The sequence below is a fragment of the Eurosta solidaginis genome, chromosome 3 (assembly GCF_040869045.1).
Source record: "Eurosta solidaginis isolate ZX-2024a chromosome 3, ASM4086904v1, whole genome shotgun sequence".
Classification (NCBI taxonomy): domain Eukaryota; kingdom Metazoa; phylum Arthropoda; class Insecta; order Diptera; family Tephritidae; genus Eurosta; species Eurosta solidaginis.
Genome location: NC_090321.1, coordinates 153,414,038 through 153,430,319, shown reverse-complemented (window position 1 = coordinate 153,430,319; position 16,282 = coordinate 153,414,038). Strand labels below are relative to the sequence as shown.

The window sequence follows — 16,282 nt, the reverse complement described above, 5'->3', positions numbered from 1 at the left end:
GTGTGGGTGCCTTCCCCTTCCAAAACGGAGGATTTTTGCGGGTCAACGGTTGTAGCGTTCAATACAACCGGTCTCTTGGATTCTGACCGCCAACCAGCACGCATCTGCCGCCAGCAATCTCTGCCGTTTTTCTACAATACAGTCAATACAGGTAATATTGTCACCAAAATATTGTACTTCTATTCAATAAAACATCTTATTATAACGAGAAATTCTCGCCTATTGGCTATTCCTTTATTCCACACGCCACATTCCCATTGAGATCGACCCCGGTGCGCCCATCGACTCAGGAGCAGACGCACCCCGACCGAACATTTGGTCCTATCTCACCAGGAATTGGAAACAGCACCTTAACAATACAGTCCACAACATAATTAGCCCGAAAATTTATACGGAAAAATATTTGCCCATCAACAGCTGAACAAATGCGTGGTGGCAACGGCGCGCACCCACGTATTTGTTAAATAATAGTTAAGGCGAAAAAAGGGGAAGAAAAATAAAAACACCAAAAAGATTTCGGATTAATAAAAAGAATTCACAAAGTGCTTTTATTTATATAAATACAACAAGTGTTAGGAAAAGGTTTAACAAATGTTGTGGAAAATGATATATATATGATAATAAGTTTGAAAAGTTGAACTTACGTGAGCGTGCGATTACGTGTTCCTTTGCTGGCTGCTGGATTCAAAGAGGACGAGCCTCTTTGCGACATGAGCCGATGAACCCGAGATACAGCTCCTTCGTTGGGTTTCCCGGCAACAAAGTTGCTATACCGCGGGCTCACAGCGGTAAAACTCTAAGATACATGCGTACTACCACTCACACACGCCTGTGTGTATTAGTGATCACAAGCATGCATATGTGGTAGTAAACGAAGAAAATTATGTTACGAGGGAGGGGAGATATATTTAGGCCTGTGGCCTAAACATACCGGCCCCCTTGCCGTAAGCAACAAAGAAAACATTAAAAAAAAAGGGATGCCACGTGATCGCACGTCCAGTAAGGCGCTAATGAAAGAAGGCAGTGCAGATGCGGACTGCAAGCACTGCACGCCAGATGGTTGACCTCACGTTTCGCTCTCCTGTGGAAAAAGAAAAGAAGTTATTAGATATACGTACGTGGTTTTAAATCCCGTGCTGTAATTACTTATTTTTATGAAACAACTCCTATTTTTGGCAGGCTCCTGAGACTACCAGCCCGAATACGGTTGGTTGGGTCAGGAGACCGCCAACTGTTGTTGCTGGCGTTCCGCTCACCATCAGTTCGGCGTATAGATCAGCGCCGAGTGTAAGACGAACTGGCGATGAGCGGTAGAACTGCGGATCTGCAAGCCGCATAAATTCGAATGGAACGGCAACCTTTGGATCCACATTGGATGGCGGACTCAACCGATAGTGGCCGTTGACCACGGCGGCTTGGGTAGTGACATGAGTCGTTGACCCGAACTTGCCGCGCAGAATAAGTGTGCATTGCCCTGGTCCTTGGCGCTCTAACTGCAAATCGCGTACCAGCTCTGCATCGACTATGGTGCTGGCGGCGCAGGGATCAATGATCGCACGTACCAAGTGTAGGTGCCCACGCGATTCGACGCGTACGATGGCCGTCGGCGCAATGGGCACGAAAGACCGCATTATGGGCGCTGGAGTGGCTGGGAGCAGCCGGCCGGTTCGGAAGCCTTCCGGTGTACCACGCGATAGTGCTTGCATATTTTGGGCGTCAGAATAGTATGGCGTTGATTTATCCCGCCGCTGCTGTCTGCCGCGTTTGGACGACTTGGTCGGGCCTCCTTGGAGTCCAATGTCGCGGTGCCGCCAGTTGTCTCGTTCGTTTCGACGTTTGTTTGCTTTCGCCGCGCTTCTTTCATGCTGTAACAGCGGCCGGAAACTGCGCATCCCATGGTTGGCCGTTGATGTTCTTGTTGTCTCCGTTTTACTTCTTTCTTCCTCCGCCTTTGCTCTCTCCTCCTCCACCTGCTGAGCCCAGGATTTAGCCGGTCCCGACAGGTTGATTGACAACGCGTCGTCGGACGTATTGTCGTCGCCATTTGTGGCTGTCTCGTCGCATACCGGCCGACGCTCATCTAAATGAAGCGTGGTGTGGTGCTTCTCTTGGCACCTCTTGCAGCGATACTTGCTGCTACACTTGTTTACCCGGTGGAAGGGTGACAGACAGTTCGGACAGTACTTATATAGAAGCACTGCCCGCAACCTCTCTTCTGGAGATCTTTTCCGATATTCGGGACAGATTCGGAGACTATGGTCCCTGCCGCAGAGCTGGCAAGCGACGTCGAAACGCGTTGCGCCTTCCTCTGACTTGGCCAGTAAAGTTTGGTAGCGGGTCATGATCTGAAAGAATATTGATATCATTGATCATGCCCAAATTGAGGTTGGCGGAATGTTGTTTGGGTGGCGTAACCAAAAAAAATATTATCTCTAATATATTTTCGCAAGAAAAAAAACATTTTATTGAAATAAAAATTAAGGGCCATAAGTAAATACGAAGAAAAAACAGATTTGGCACGCATCCATACGATGTGGCTGGTGCTTTAGCGCCTCTAGTACATCCCTGCAAAAACGCTCTCGTCACTCCACGTCATTTGACTAGTCATTTTACCAGGTCATAGGTTATATTCCTAGTCACACTTGCATGGGCGTGATTGGGTTTTGTGACCAAATTTTGTAGGGATTTTATAATTTATTTTATGTCGGTAGCTGTCGCCGAAGTAGTCCTAAAGTTTTATTTTGATTTGTGGTGAACTTTGTTTTCACAACAAGTGGCCTGCCACCACACGGAACGGTTCCAAACCTGGCTGAAAAGGTATTACAGAGTTGCACTTCCACCATTCAACATTATTTTTGACGTGTACTGTCGATAATGTTGAGATTCGTGGAATTAAGTATTTTAAATCTCGACCAAATGAATGATTGGTCGAGATATGTAATACGCGACATGTGTGGAGTGTTGTGCTCGAACAAATGCGTGACGTGTAGTGCATGACGTGTAGTGCGGTCTGTAGTACGTGGCGTGTAGTGTGCGCGATGATTGCGCATGAGGCCTAATGTCGGTGTTGCCGTGCATTGACTGTCAAAAGAAAAGTGTAGACATTTGACATTTGTTTCATTTTTTATTTTTTTTTTCATTTCCTGAATGAAAAAAAAAATCATTGATTTAAAACACGCGGTGGTGAGTATGGAGGCTAAAAGTTGTAGTTTTTTTTCATTAATTAATTTTTCTTTCTCTTTTATTTTCAGGTATACGTTATCAAGTGGTCATTCCATTTTTGTTATGCCGCATAAGGAATCCAAAACCAAATTTATAAGTATAAAAGCGGATTTTGGATATACATGAGAATCCGGTAGGATAATGATATTAAGTAATGTCTTGAGGCATGTCTCTGCTAACTCATTTTCATCGGCAGACATACAACCATCACCGTCGGGATCTTGACCACCTGACCAATAACATTTATTAGTAATTTTTAGCAATAGAGCTGTAATATTTTGACAATTCTCGAGAGAAAATCCAATGTTTTCCACCCAAGTACCAACATATTTGACGGCTCTTATCATATTGCTAAGATATTCACTATCCCATTCACGTTCTAATTGCATATTTGAATAAGTTTCAGTCGTTTCCAATACTAATGGCGTTCGTTTTGCGACTTCTGTTGTTACCAGGGGACTTCTGCACGTAAGGTAGCTCGCTTAACTGAAGTAAAAATTGCGTGCATCTCTTCTGGTATGGCCTGTAATACCTCAAGCATTATCCATAATGGCATTTCTTTTGTAACATTTGGTATTTGCTGATTTTGAAATGTATTTATCACGTCCTCACTAGCAGAAGACCATTCGCCAAGCATATGAACAATGAAAGCACTGAGAGCAATGCACAGACGCTTGAGCACTAACATTGGACCACCATCAAATTGAATAATTCTTTTCTAAAATCTTTTGCTTTAGGTCCTCGTGACTTTCCATCGGTTCTTCGTGGCAATATTTCATAAGTTTTGAGTGTAAAGTAACAGCTCCAAAAATTGCACTTCTTGGCTTTTGCCTAGTTCCATGAGCTGCCATGTGAATTGCCATGCCTGCGAACTAGTCTGCGCTTTTGTTAACCATTCATGAGAGATGGCTTGTTCCTATGAAGTTAACCGGTAAAATACAACAACCGCCTCTTCCAGACGTTTAATGTAGAAACCTCAAATTATATTTGTATTGTGTGGCCCCGGTGCTGGGAAAGGTACACAATGCTCCAAAATTGTGGAACGCTATCAATTTGTACATTTATCTGCTGGTGATTTCTTCATGAGGAGCGTGTACGCGGAGTATCTGAATATGGTAGTTTAAGTGACGAATATATACGTAATGGTAAAATTGTGCCTGTCGCAGTGACATGCTCACTGCTTGAAAAAGCAATGAAAAATTTAGGCAAGCAACGGTTCCTTATCGATGGTTTTCCACGCAATCAAGATAAGCTCGATGGTTGGAAGCAACAAGTGGGTGACAAAGTAGATTTGAAATTTGTCTTATTTTTTGACTGTAGTGAAGACATATGTATAGAACGTTGCTTGGCTCGTGGTCAAAGTGGTTGTGGCCGTAGTGATGATAATTTGGAGAGCTTGAAAAAACGTATACAAACATATAATAATGATTCAATGCCAATAATTAAACACTTGAACAATTAGGACAAGTTAAACAAATCGATGCAAGTCCCAATGCCGATGAGGTATTCAAAAATGGTGAGCAAGTATTTGCTGCAACTGGTATCCAGTAAAATGTATCGGTTGGAAAATATAAAAAGTACACACCGCTTAGCTATTAGATGCATATATGTAGTATATATGAGTACATACATACATCTGTGCATTTTATTTTTTTTTAGTAATACGAGTATTGTTACTTTTTGTTCATTATTAGCTAGCATCAAGTGAAAATCTGACCATATTTCCGCCAATAGGCTTTTATTGCATTTGTCTTGGTATTATGATTTGTTCGACATGTAAAATGCTCAAGACCAAGCACGAATTCATAGATTTTCGTATATGGTCTGGACTATTTCTAAGTTACGGTGATCATAATGTCGCAGCTGATATTTAGAAAATCTTTTTTTGCAAAATAATCTTAAACCATATTTATATTTCTTTGGCGTTTTCCTTGACAGTTTAATAGTATCGCCGTTAATACCAAACGGTTGGTGACCTCCCTCTGAGTTAACCATTGTTTCATGCATATTTGTATTTGTTTCTCTTTTTTGCATTCATGTATTCATCAGCAGGCAGCTTTCCCGATTGGATTGTACTGGTTTCATTTGGTGTAAATGTACTTTCAAAATATCCATATAAAATGGATGATGTTGTTGCTACAGGTTGCCGTTTCTTAGACTTAAAGGTTCCAACCTTTTGTTCCTTTGTCGTCTCCAATGGTATTGAATTTTGTTTAAACTGTCGTACTGCATCATATTTGCTCATACCGGGTTTGCTGGTACATCTAGCAGCTCGCAGTAATTGGCATGGAGTTTACACATATCTTATTCCACATGGCGTTACATTAAGCTGGGTAGTACACTTGCAGCTGGCACATTAGCATTACTAGGTTCATGGTTTTTTTTTGGCTTTGAATCGTACTACTCAGAAATATGTTACCTTTTTACAGGTTGTTATTTGTCTAATGGCTGCCTTCATTCTTACATACCCTTATATGACTGCAAATTTCAAAGATTCACCACGTTTTGGCAACTTAATTTCAATCGACGACAAGGATACAAAATTAGTTGATGGCATCGATGGACATCGTAACATAAAGGGAACAGATAACGGTATACATATGAAAATTGATATATACCAAACATTTCCAGTGATGTTTTACAATTAAATTTTGTTAAAGGTACTTTGTCAATGGACCCCTGTATGGCATCAAATTTCCATGTCCGTGCCGGCGAACTTTTGACGCGCGGTGCCCATTTCGGTATTAGATCGTGAGTGTTTTATTAATGTATGTATATGTAACAAAAATTGAAAACCATTGGGAATACATACAAGGGAAAAAACTTCCTATCCCTCCATTGCCATAAATTGAAGTGCCATAAATTGAACATTTATGTTTTAACTCAGCATTTTTTTAAATGTGTATACAGAAAATCAGACTAAATATTAACATTCATTTTTACAAAAATCAAGTTAATTGAATAATTATGCAAACATGTTAAAATATGCAACTAATGCAATATACCAGTTGTCTACAAAATGGTTGAAAAGGTCTATTGAGCAAATGATTTAAGTACTCGAACAGCGATTGACGAGGTGATTGAGGCTGTTTACTGTTGTGAACGTCTTTATCAAACATTCGCCACTTGTATGTATTCACAATGTTGAAACCCCTCACACCAGAAAAAAGGATATTGACTTCGGATATTAGTTTCTCCTGTAAATAAAGGAAACCGCATGCCCTTTATGCACCCATAATTGGGTATTTTTTTGAAATGAAAGGTACAAAGCCACTCGCTTCATTAAGCGAACCTCTGTCAGCACCCCCTAAAAATTATTACGCTTTTACAAAAATGGTTAAAATGGATAGCAGCCGTTTCCTCCTTAACCATTAGGGCAATCAAATAAACTGCATGCAACTACTCATATGTAGATGTTGTACCTAATCAAGCAAAGCCTGTTATCCCTTGTTGCAAATGCGGCAAAAATTAATTTTTGATTGTCAGTTGTTACATGGACAGTAAAATCCGACCATCAATTTGGCACAATTTAAAATTACTTATGCAATGGCAAACTGATTATTGTTTGCCAAGCATATTATGGAATCATATTCGAACCAAATGTGGTTACTTTGGGTGGGCAACAATTTTCAACCATTTTTCATTCAGCTTTCTGAATCTGACCTGATTTTGTATGAGATGTGAAGAAACATATGATAATCGTATCCGAAAATCCTTCATAAATTTTAACCAAAACGGTGGAAATATGTTCACGAATATGATCTGAAACAGACTGTGAAGAGCAGTCAAATGTTCCTTACAAACGATTGAAATTCACTTTCCGTGTCCTTATATAATGAAATGGTATGAATAAATTTCTTCGGTATTCCTTGCGATATTAAACTATTTTTGAACAATTGCGTGGTGGCAGCGGCGCACCCACGCAATCGTTGGAAAAGGTATTATGTGGCAGACAGTATATCTGAGTTAGGGTTCTGTTGGCCTCGTTCTGGGGAACGAGAGCTGGGTTATTTGGGATGGAGGAATGTGGACTATTAAAGTTCATTTTGATTGTCGTTGGGCGGAAGTAGTACCAGTTTCGCGATTGGTCTGCTAATTTGTCCCTTAATTGTATTGACGTCAACAACACGTACACGGTTATCGGAACCTGGATGTGTGTTGACGACTCTCCCCATTTTCCACTCGTTCGGTTGTAGGTTATCCTCCTTGATGACGACTAGGTCCCCGGGTTTTAAGCTGGATTGTGGATGTTTCCATTTATACCTTTTCTGGATCTCGGTGAGATATTCAGATTTCCATCTTTTGCAAAAGGTCTGATGAAGGGCTTTCATCTTTTGCCATCGGTTTACAATGGAGGCAGGGTTTTCACTACAATCGAGTTCAGGTGGAGCTAAAAGATGCCCGCCTACGAGAAAATGGCCTGGAGTAAGCGGCTCCAGGTCGGAAGGGTCGTTAGATGAGGGACTTAGAGGTCTCGAGTTGAGGCAGGCCTCAATTCGACATAAGAGGGTTGTAAACTCTTCTAAAGTATATTTATGGTCGGACGCGATCTTTTTAAAGTGTGTCTTAAAACTTTTTACCCCCGCTTCCCACAAACCTCCCATGTGAGGAGCGCTTGGCGGTATAAAATGCCATTCTAAAGTGTGATGGCTATATTTATTCAATGTTCCGTCCCTTGCTTCACGCAGAAATGCCTTAAACTCAGATCGTAACGATCGCGAAGCTCCGACAAAGTTAGTACCATTGTCGGAGTAAACGTTTTTCGGACAGCCTCGTCTGGATACAAATCTGGCGAAGGCAGCTAGGAAGGACCCGGTACTAAGGTCGTTTGTCGCTTCCAGATGGATGGCTTTCGTCGAAAAGCAGACGAACAGGCAAACATATCCTTTTGAAATTCGACATCCCCTCCCTCGGTAGGATTTTATATCGAATGGTCCCGCGAAATCTACCCCAGTGTTGGTGAAGGCCCTAGAAAAGGTGGTGCGCTCCTTCGGAAGGATCCCCATAAGTTGCGTTTGTGTCTGCTTCCTGTAAATAGTGCAGACTTTACAGTTGTGGATAACCGACCTTATCATGACTTTAACGCGTGGGATCCAGTACTGAGTGCGGATATGACGTAGCATCAGCTGGTTCCCTCCATGCAGGGTGGTCTCATGAGAGGATTGGACTATAAGTCTGGATAACCTGCAAGTATAAGGAAGAATAATGGGATGACTTTCATTATGGGACATGTCTTTCGATGCCCCAGTCCGCCCCCCAGTTCGAATGATACCTTCTTCATCTATATATGGGTTCAGGGGTAGAATCTCACTCTTCCCATTTATTAGATTTCCTGACTTCAAGTTTGCGTACTCTTCTTGATAATGTTGCCTCTGGCATATTGTTATCAATCTTCGCGTTGTTTTTCCTATTTCGTCAGGAGCGATCGAATGAGAATCCCTTTTGAAGGAGGCTTTAGTTTTTGGGTGCGTATTCTGGAAAAACCGAAGAATATAGGATATAACCCGCAAAGCCCTTGGTAAATCGGAAAACCTATCTAGAATATCAAAGTTATTTTTCACCAAAGTTGTATGAACTTTCACCCTCTTTTCCTCCATATTCGTATTGTAATCTTCTTCTTGTGTTGGCCAATTTTCGTTGTCTTCTTGTAACCAAGAAGGTCCCTGCCACCACAAAGAATTGTTGATTAGGTCCGAAGCGTAGAGGCCTCTGCTCGCCAAATCTGCAGGATTTGACGCGGAGTCTACGTGCCGCCATACCTTGCCTCCTACTTTATCGATGATTTTAGTTATTCGATGTGCCACGAACGTTGACCACGAACATGGTGGTTTTCGGATCCACGCCAGTACTATAGTCGAATCTGTCCAAAGGGTTACTTTAATGTTTGAAAGTTGCATATTTTCTATGGCCGACTCTATAATTTCTGCAAGTAGGACTGCGCCGCAGAGTTCCAGTCGTGGCAATGATATGGTTTTGACCGGGGCTACTCTCGTTTTGGCCATCAACAGGTTGGTGAAGACTTGATCCTTTGTTTGTACCCTCAGGAAAACAGTGGCGGCATATGCTTTTTCCGAGGCATCGCTGAATCCATGTATTTCGACATTGTCCTTCAATGTGTAGTGAACCCATCGCGGTATGCGTATATCGTTGATCTTTTCGTAGTCCGTCATGAATGATTGCCACCGATGTAGAGTAGTTTCAGACACATCTTCATCCCAGCCTGTCCCTTCCAACCAAATATTTTGCATTATATTTTGGCTACAATTACGACTGGTGCCAGCCAGCCAAGAGGGTCGAAAAGTTTTGCGATCGCAGAAAGTATTGACCTTTTTGTTACGGCGTGGTTATTGTCAAAGGGTTTCGCTGTGAAGTAAAAGTAGTCGAAATGGGCGTTCCACCTGATACCGAGTGCTTTTACCATGCTGGTGTCTTCAAACTCAAGAAAATCCTCGCTTAATAGGTGTTGCGTCGGTATACCCTGTAGGATTTTCTTGCAGTTGGACGTCCATTTTCGCAACGGGAAACCTGCCGATTGCAATGCCAATGATATTTCGTCCCTTGCCTTGATTGCAATTTCGATGCTGTGTCCACCGGCGAGTACGTCATCAACGTACATGCAATTTCGCAGTATATCTGCTGCCATTGGATGCGATGTCTCCACGTCATCAGCTAGTTGGTGCAGCGTTCGAATCGCAAGATACGAAGCACAATTAACCCCAAAGGTTACCGTTTTCAATTCATAAATGTTAATTGGGTTTTTGGGACATTTGCGAAATATGATTCGCTGATATTTTGTTTGGTCTTCATTGACCCATATTTGGCGATACATTTTCTCTATGTCGCTGTTAAATACGTATTTGAACAGCCGCCAACGTAGTATAAGAATTGTCAGGTCGGATTGAAGAATCGGACCTGGATATAAGGCATCGTTAAGACTTTTGCCATTAGTGGTAGGACAAGATGCATTAAATACGACTCTGACTTTTGTCGTTGTACTTCCCTCCTTTATAACAGCATGGTGAGGTAGGAAGTAACAGTCATTTGAGTCTGGCGAAATATTGCCTATTTGTTTCAAGTGCCCTAAGGTTTCATATTCGGATACAACTCTATTGTATTCCGTTTCAAGGACTGGGTTTTTCGCAAGTCGTGTCTCGTTGCGATAGAATTGAGAACACGCACTTCTTAATGAGGGGCCTAGGCTAAATTCTTTCCTAAAGGGCAAGGAGACTACGTATTTGCCATCGTTGTTCCGAACTGTTGTGGATTTGTATAGCTTTTCGCAGTAAGTATCATCTTTATTGATACTCCTCTTCTTTGGAATTTCCTCTATCTCCCAAAAGGCCGCCAATTGTTTATCTAAAGTGACCTCATTGAAATATGAAACTAGGGTCTTATTTGTATCAACCGCATCTGTCCGGCCTGTCAGAATCCAGCCGAACACCGTTTCCTGTGCTATTAATGTGTTAACACATCTTTCCTAATGCCGCCTAACATAATTTGGGGGTATATGTCTCCGCCCAGAATTAGATCGACTGGTTCATTGACAAAGAATCGTTTGTCAGCCAGTACTAAGTCAGGGAATGCTTGCCTAGTCATTGCATTTATTCGGCAAGTTGGAAGATTCCCTGTCAGTTGTGGTAAAACCAGCATGATCGTATTGATCTCGATTAATGGGTCGGTTGGTGACCGCAGTTGTATGTTGCACGCTTCTTTTACTTGTGCAGACATTGTATTATTGATGCCCGAAACTTGGGCATGCAGGTGTTTGGATGGCAGATTAATTCTGCGCTTTAGTTTCTCGGTAATGAATGAACATTCAGATCCCGAGTCTATTAGGGCTCTCGCCGAATAGTCAACACCATTAAAATGAATCTTGACCTGAGCTGTCCCTAGTAATACCCCTTTATTTGTGTTTGCGAAACATGAGTTCACATTATTAATCGGAGCGTTTTCTCTTTCAGCATTGCGTCGTATTTGAGCTTCCCGTGAGGTAGATGCTCCGATAGTGTCGGAAGTATTTGTTGGTTTTGGCTGATTCGAAATATGAAGCAGCGTATGATGTCTTAAATGACATGTGGCACAGTTCATTCGACTGGTGCACTTTGTCACCGAATGGCCAGCAGAAAGGCAGTTTATGCACCCACGGCTGCTCTTAATTTGTTCAAACCGTTTATTGGGTGTTAAACGTAAGAACTTTTCACACTTTGAAATTCGATGTGCAGGACTTTTGCACATCTTACACGTAGGTTTGGCTACTGTTGCACTTGCCTGGTAGGACCCTAATCGTTTCGACGATGTATCTGCCGAGGAACGAGAAGCATGTGGCTTAGAGGGTTTTGAAACCGTATCCCCTCTTATATCTACGACAGTTTCCAACGTTTGGAATCTGCTGGATAAGAATTTATCCATATCTGCCCATTTTGAAATTTCTGTTTTATTTTCTATGGTTTGTTCCCATAGAGCCAGTGTGGTTTCTGGCAGTTTTGTGGAGCACAAATATGTTAGAATTGCATCCCAGTTTGATATGTCAATCTTGTGACATTGAAGCGCTGAGATACAATTGTTTATTTCACGTTGCAGTTTTTTAATGGAGCTACCGCATTCGCTCTCAACTGCTTTTAAACTGAAAAGAATTTTTAATTGGGCATTGACCAAGATACGTTTGTTTTCGTATCGGTCACATAAATTTTTCCACGCTGTATCGAAACCGTCTGTTGTTAAGGAACACCGTTCCACTATCTCTTTGGCCTCCCCTTGAGTTTTTTGCCTCAAATAGTATAGTTTTTGCACTGCATGGAGTTTACTATTGTTAATATATATGGCAGTGAACATGTCCCTAAAGGACGGCCATGAAATATAGTCACCTTTGAAAATATCCGTATCACATGCTGGCAGGCGCACATGATATTCCATATTATCTGAGACATCTACTTTCTTATCTTTCTTTTCAAAATTTTCCAAAAGCTCAGCTATTGCCGCCTGATACTTTAGGAAGCTGAAATAGCACATTTTATGCTTCTTCTTGATAGCCGATAAGTCCTTTGAATCAAGCTCTGATGAACCTAAGAGCTTTTCGTATGTCACCTTCGTAGCTTCCCACAGAGTTTTTAACTCATCCCTTTGGTATATTAGGGAGTGTTTACTGTGTTGTGAAGGTGACATGTCGTTGAAGTCATTTTCATACTCCGTCACTGCATCTGCTTGGCGTGTATATGTCTCCATTGTGGATAAAAATAGAAACCCAAAAGTTTATACAGAAATTGCCTTTGCAGAGAGTAGTGAGTGGAAAATGTCGCCAAAGGACAGAACTTGGAAGTGATAATGTGACAAGTGAAAGTATTTGGTGTATGCGTATGTGTGCACAAATTTACCAATTGATTGTGTAAGCCGATAAGTTATGGCTAACGTGAAAAGCCTTGTACAGAGGCTTATGTGCCAAGTGGGATAAGTACAATTCCGTGGTGGCAACGGCGCGCACCCACGTAAATGTTAAGGAAAGTGCTAATGCAGAATTGCTACTGAATTGTCTAAGCCAATAAGTAATGGCTAGTGCAAAAATGGTGTCAGTGGAAGAAGAAAAAAATATATGTACGCTTGTTATGGACTTTTTGGTAATTTAACCAAGGAATATGAACTTTTATATAACCAAATTAGATCAGTCAAAACTGATTTGTATATTGCCGCAAGTGAGAATAATAATTCTTCAGTTTTTTTTTTTTTTTTTTTTTTTAATAATTGTGCCAGGAGTAAGGCTATTGGCCACCCAAACAACAACAACAATATGTGTGTATTACACTAAGTGCACTTTGTGCTATAGCAACAAACTAAATTGCAAACGTATTGCCCGTGTAAATAAGTGCAAGTGATTTGTATGTGAGAAAAAATTTTATTTGATTAAATGTGCGCCTAAATTAAATTTACAGGTTTCTGAATAAGTAACCTTAACAAATGGAATTTTTGTGCTGTGGATTAAATGCATTTTTTCAGATAAATCCTGCAAATGTGAAAATAGAAAAGTGGCGCAAAGCGGTGTTTGAGGTTATGTTAACCTTTTAGAGCAGTGTTGTGCTACCTTGAGCTGTGTCCGGAAAATCTTACCGCTGGTGGGGGATTGTTCCGGATAGTCACAAGGCGTGTTGCACAAACTTTAAATAACTGCGTTAAGCGCCTTTTGTCCTATTTTTGCACAAAATAAGACTTCTCACTTCATGAACAAAAAATCACTTGCACTGTTTAATATAAAGTCACTTTGTAATTTTTAATTTTATTTTGAAATTTAAGTAAAAGTGAAATTAAAAGAAAACCCTACCTAGCACGGAATATTTTTAAACCACGTACCTTTTATCAAAGTGTTGATCCGGATAATCGAATGTGATTTAAATATTGTTGGATGTTTCCAAAAGGTACCACCAAAAATGTATCAGTTGTTGTTGTTTCGAATATAAAATCGCTGGTATCACCAAGAAAATTGTATCACCATGGACAGTTGCTGATATTTGCTGTTGAAATTTTTGGTTTTTCCTGTGTATTCTCACGAGTTTGGTATGCTTCCTTGCTTTAATGCCTAGAGAGTTGAGTGGACTGTAATTGTGTGACTGGTTCTCTTTACCGGCGCGGTAAGGACCATGAACAAATGCGTGGTGGCAACGGCGCGCACCCACGTATTTGTTAAATAATAGTTAAGGCGAAAAAAGGGGAAGAAAAATAAAAACACCAAAAAGATTTCGGATTAATAAAAAGAATTCACAAAGTGCTTTTATTTATATAAATACAACAAGTGTTAGGAAAAGGTTTAACAAATGTTGTGGAAAATGATATATATATGATAATAAGTTTGAAAAGTTGAACTTACGTGAACGTGCGATTACGTGTTCCTTTGCTGGCTGCTGGATTCAAAGAGGACGAGCCTCTTTGCGACATGAGCCGATGAACCCGAGATACAGCTCCTTCGTTGGGTTTCCCGGCAACAAAGTTGCTATACCGCGGGCTCACAGCGGTAAAACTCTAAGATACATGCGTACTACCACTCACACACGCCTGTGTGTATTAGTGATCACAAGCATGCATATGTGGTAGTAAACGAAGAAAATTATGTTACGAGGGAGGGGAGATATATTTAGGCCTGTGGCCTAAACAACAGCTATACCACAAAATTTGGAAAGTCTATTATTTAATACCAGCGTGCAAAACACTGAGCAAGCGACAGCCAGCTTAAGCCATCAGCAACACCACAAGTCATCTTGCCACATCATCACCAGAACATAGAAATCACCAAAAAGTTCACAGTAAGTGCAATATTTCTTGCCACATTTTTTTTGGTTAAAATAATAAATAAAAGTGCGAAAAATCGATCTAAAGTGCCATACGTGATTGTAGTTAACCGCGAAAAGTGTGAAAAAACTGTGTAGTGCCAAAAAGGAAAATAAGTACAAACGCGTTGCATTAACGTCGCTTAAGATTCCTTGTGACTATCTGGTCTGTCCCCCCACCAGCGGTAAGGCTCTCCAGACACAGTACAGGGAAGAGGTGCACATAACCTCACTTTCAAGAAAAATTCACGCCATTCGACTGCGGCAAAATTCTATTTCTTTTGCGTCACTATTATTTTCACTAATTTCTCTAATTAATCTTGTTACACAGTTTTGTTCTTTGTTGCATAACATTTATTTCACGGTTTCACACTTTTCGTCGAGTTTATATCAACGCGCGCACTTATTTTATAATAAAATTGAAGGTTGAAGTGGCGAGTGGCCCCCCTTTACTTCGCACAATACACATTGGTGTTGATTCCCCCTGCTCCTTGTTTTAAGGCACAAATAATCTGCAAAGTCAGACAAAAATAAACAAATTAAGAGTAATAAATCAATTTTGCGTAATTTTAATAGTTGTTGGTTGGGTGACTCGCTCAGGTTTTCAAGTTTTATATCCCTTGGTTAATTCGCTCTCCACTTTTCAACCATGAACATGGACCCCTACATTAGATTGGCCGATCGAATAATCGAATTCGAGGCCGATTTTAATGATATCAATGCGGCTCTGCACACTGTACACACTCTTGCAATACAGCAAAAAGAGTTGCAAGCTAAGTGGGAAAAAGCAGAGAACGCCCTAGAGGAGTTGCTTGGCTCTGACACGCTCGACGCAAAGAAAATTGCAGCGGTCAAGATCAAGCATAAAGCGGCATATACCGTATTCTTGCGATGCATGTCGAACATGGCTGAACTTCAAGCCAAATTGAAGGAGGAAAAAGATAGGGCAGTCAAACCTGAGGAAGAACGCGCGCGCGAACACAGTATCCGCCTGCCAGCTTGTGATACTGAGGTGTTCAAGGGCGACTACCTATCTTGGCCAACGTTTCGTGACCTGTCCACGGCCATATACAAAAACAACAGTCGCCTAAGCCCGGTAGAAAAGTTGTTCCACCTCAATCAGAAAACTCAAGGTGAGGCAAAGGACATCGTCAAGAAATGTCCCTTGACAAATGAAGGCTTCGAAACAGCCTGGAAAATAAGCGGATTCTCGTAAACTCACAACTACAAATTTTGTTTAATCTAAAAAAGATAGATAGCGAGTGCCGCAGCTCTATCAAAACCTTACAGCGCGACATAAATAATTGCTTGGCATCTTTAAAAACACTGAAACCTGAAAATACGTTGACTCTATGGGAGCAGAGCATTGACCACAAGACGGACATATCCAAGTGGGAGGATATGGACAAATTCTTGTCAAATCGTTTCCAGACACTTGAAACCGTGTCTGGTTTTACAGGGAATACCACTTCTAAAGTGCAAAAGTCAAACACGTCGCGCCAGTCGACGGAAAACCCTACAAAAAGACTTTGTGCTTTTCAAACCAAAGTAACCAAGCAAACAACAAAATCAATATGTAAAATGTGCAAATCTACGGAGCACAGATTACGCAACTGTTCACGTTTTTGCGATTTAAACCCGGTAGAAAGGATTAAATTCGTCAAATCCACAAATGGCTGCCTGAATTGTTTATCCCCAGGACACACAGTGACGAGGTGCACCAGTTCGTACAACTGTTCCAAATGCCACTC

General features: G+C 41.2%; 2 protein-coding genes across 18 annotated transcripts in view; one reads left to right on the top strand and one right to left on the bottom strand.

The window, feature by feature from the left end:
- LOC137244380 (uncharacterized) overlaps nucleotides 1–16,282 on the bottom strand; it is a 469,574-nt gene that overhangs the window by 444,833 nt on the left and 8,459 nt on the right. Inside the window, exons 5-7 of one of the 16 annotated variants that reach the window (XR_010950935.1) lie at nucleotides 13,561–15,043; nucleotides 1,147–2,345; nucleotides 502–1,081 (exon numbers count right to left, since the gene is read on the bottom strand). The exons of 14 other annotated variants lie outside the window; for them this stretch is intronic. The gene's annotated coding sequence lies outside the window, so the exon portion shown is untranslated. Of the gene's footprint in view, nucleotides 1–501; nucleotides 1,082–1,146; nucleotides 2,346–13,560; nucleotides 15,044–16,282 lie in introns of those variants that run through there. One more of the 16 variants, XR_010950936.1, reaches the window with a different exon arrangement.
- Nucleotides 3,111–16,282, top strand: part of LOC137244381 (T-complex protein 1 subunit eta-like) — an 85,665-nt gene continuing 72,493 nt past the window's right edge. Inside the window, exons 1-4 of one of the 2 annotated variants that reach the window (XM_067773321.1) lie at nucleotides 3,111–3,183; nucleotides 3,252–3,355; nucleotides 5,716–5,814; nucleotides 5,883–5,973. The gene's annotated coding sequence lies outside the window, so the exon portion shown is untranslated. Of the gene's footprint in view, nucleotides 3,184–3,251; nucleotides 3,356–5,651; nucleotides 5,815–5,882; nucleotides 5,974–16,282 lie in introns of both variants that reach the window. The other variant, XM_067773320.1, reaches the window with a different exon arrangement.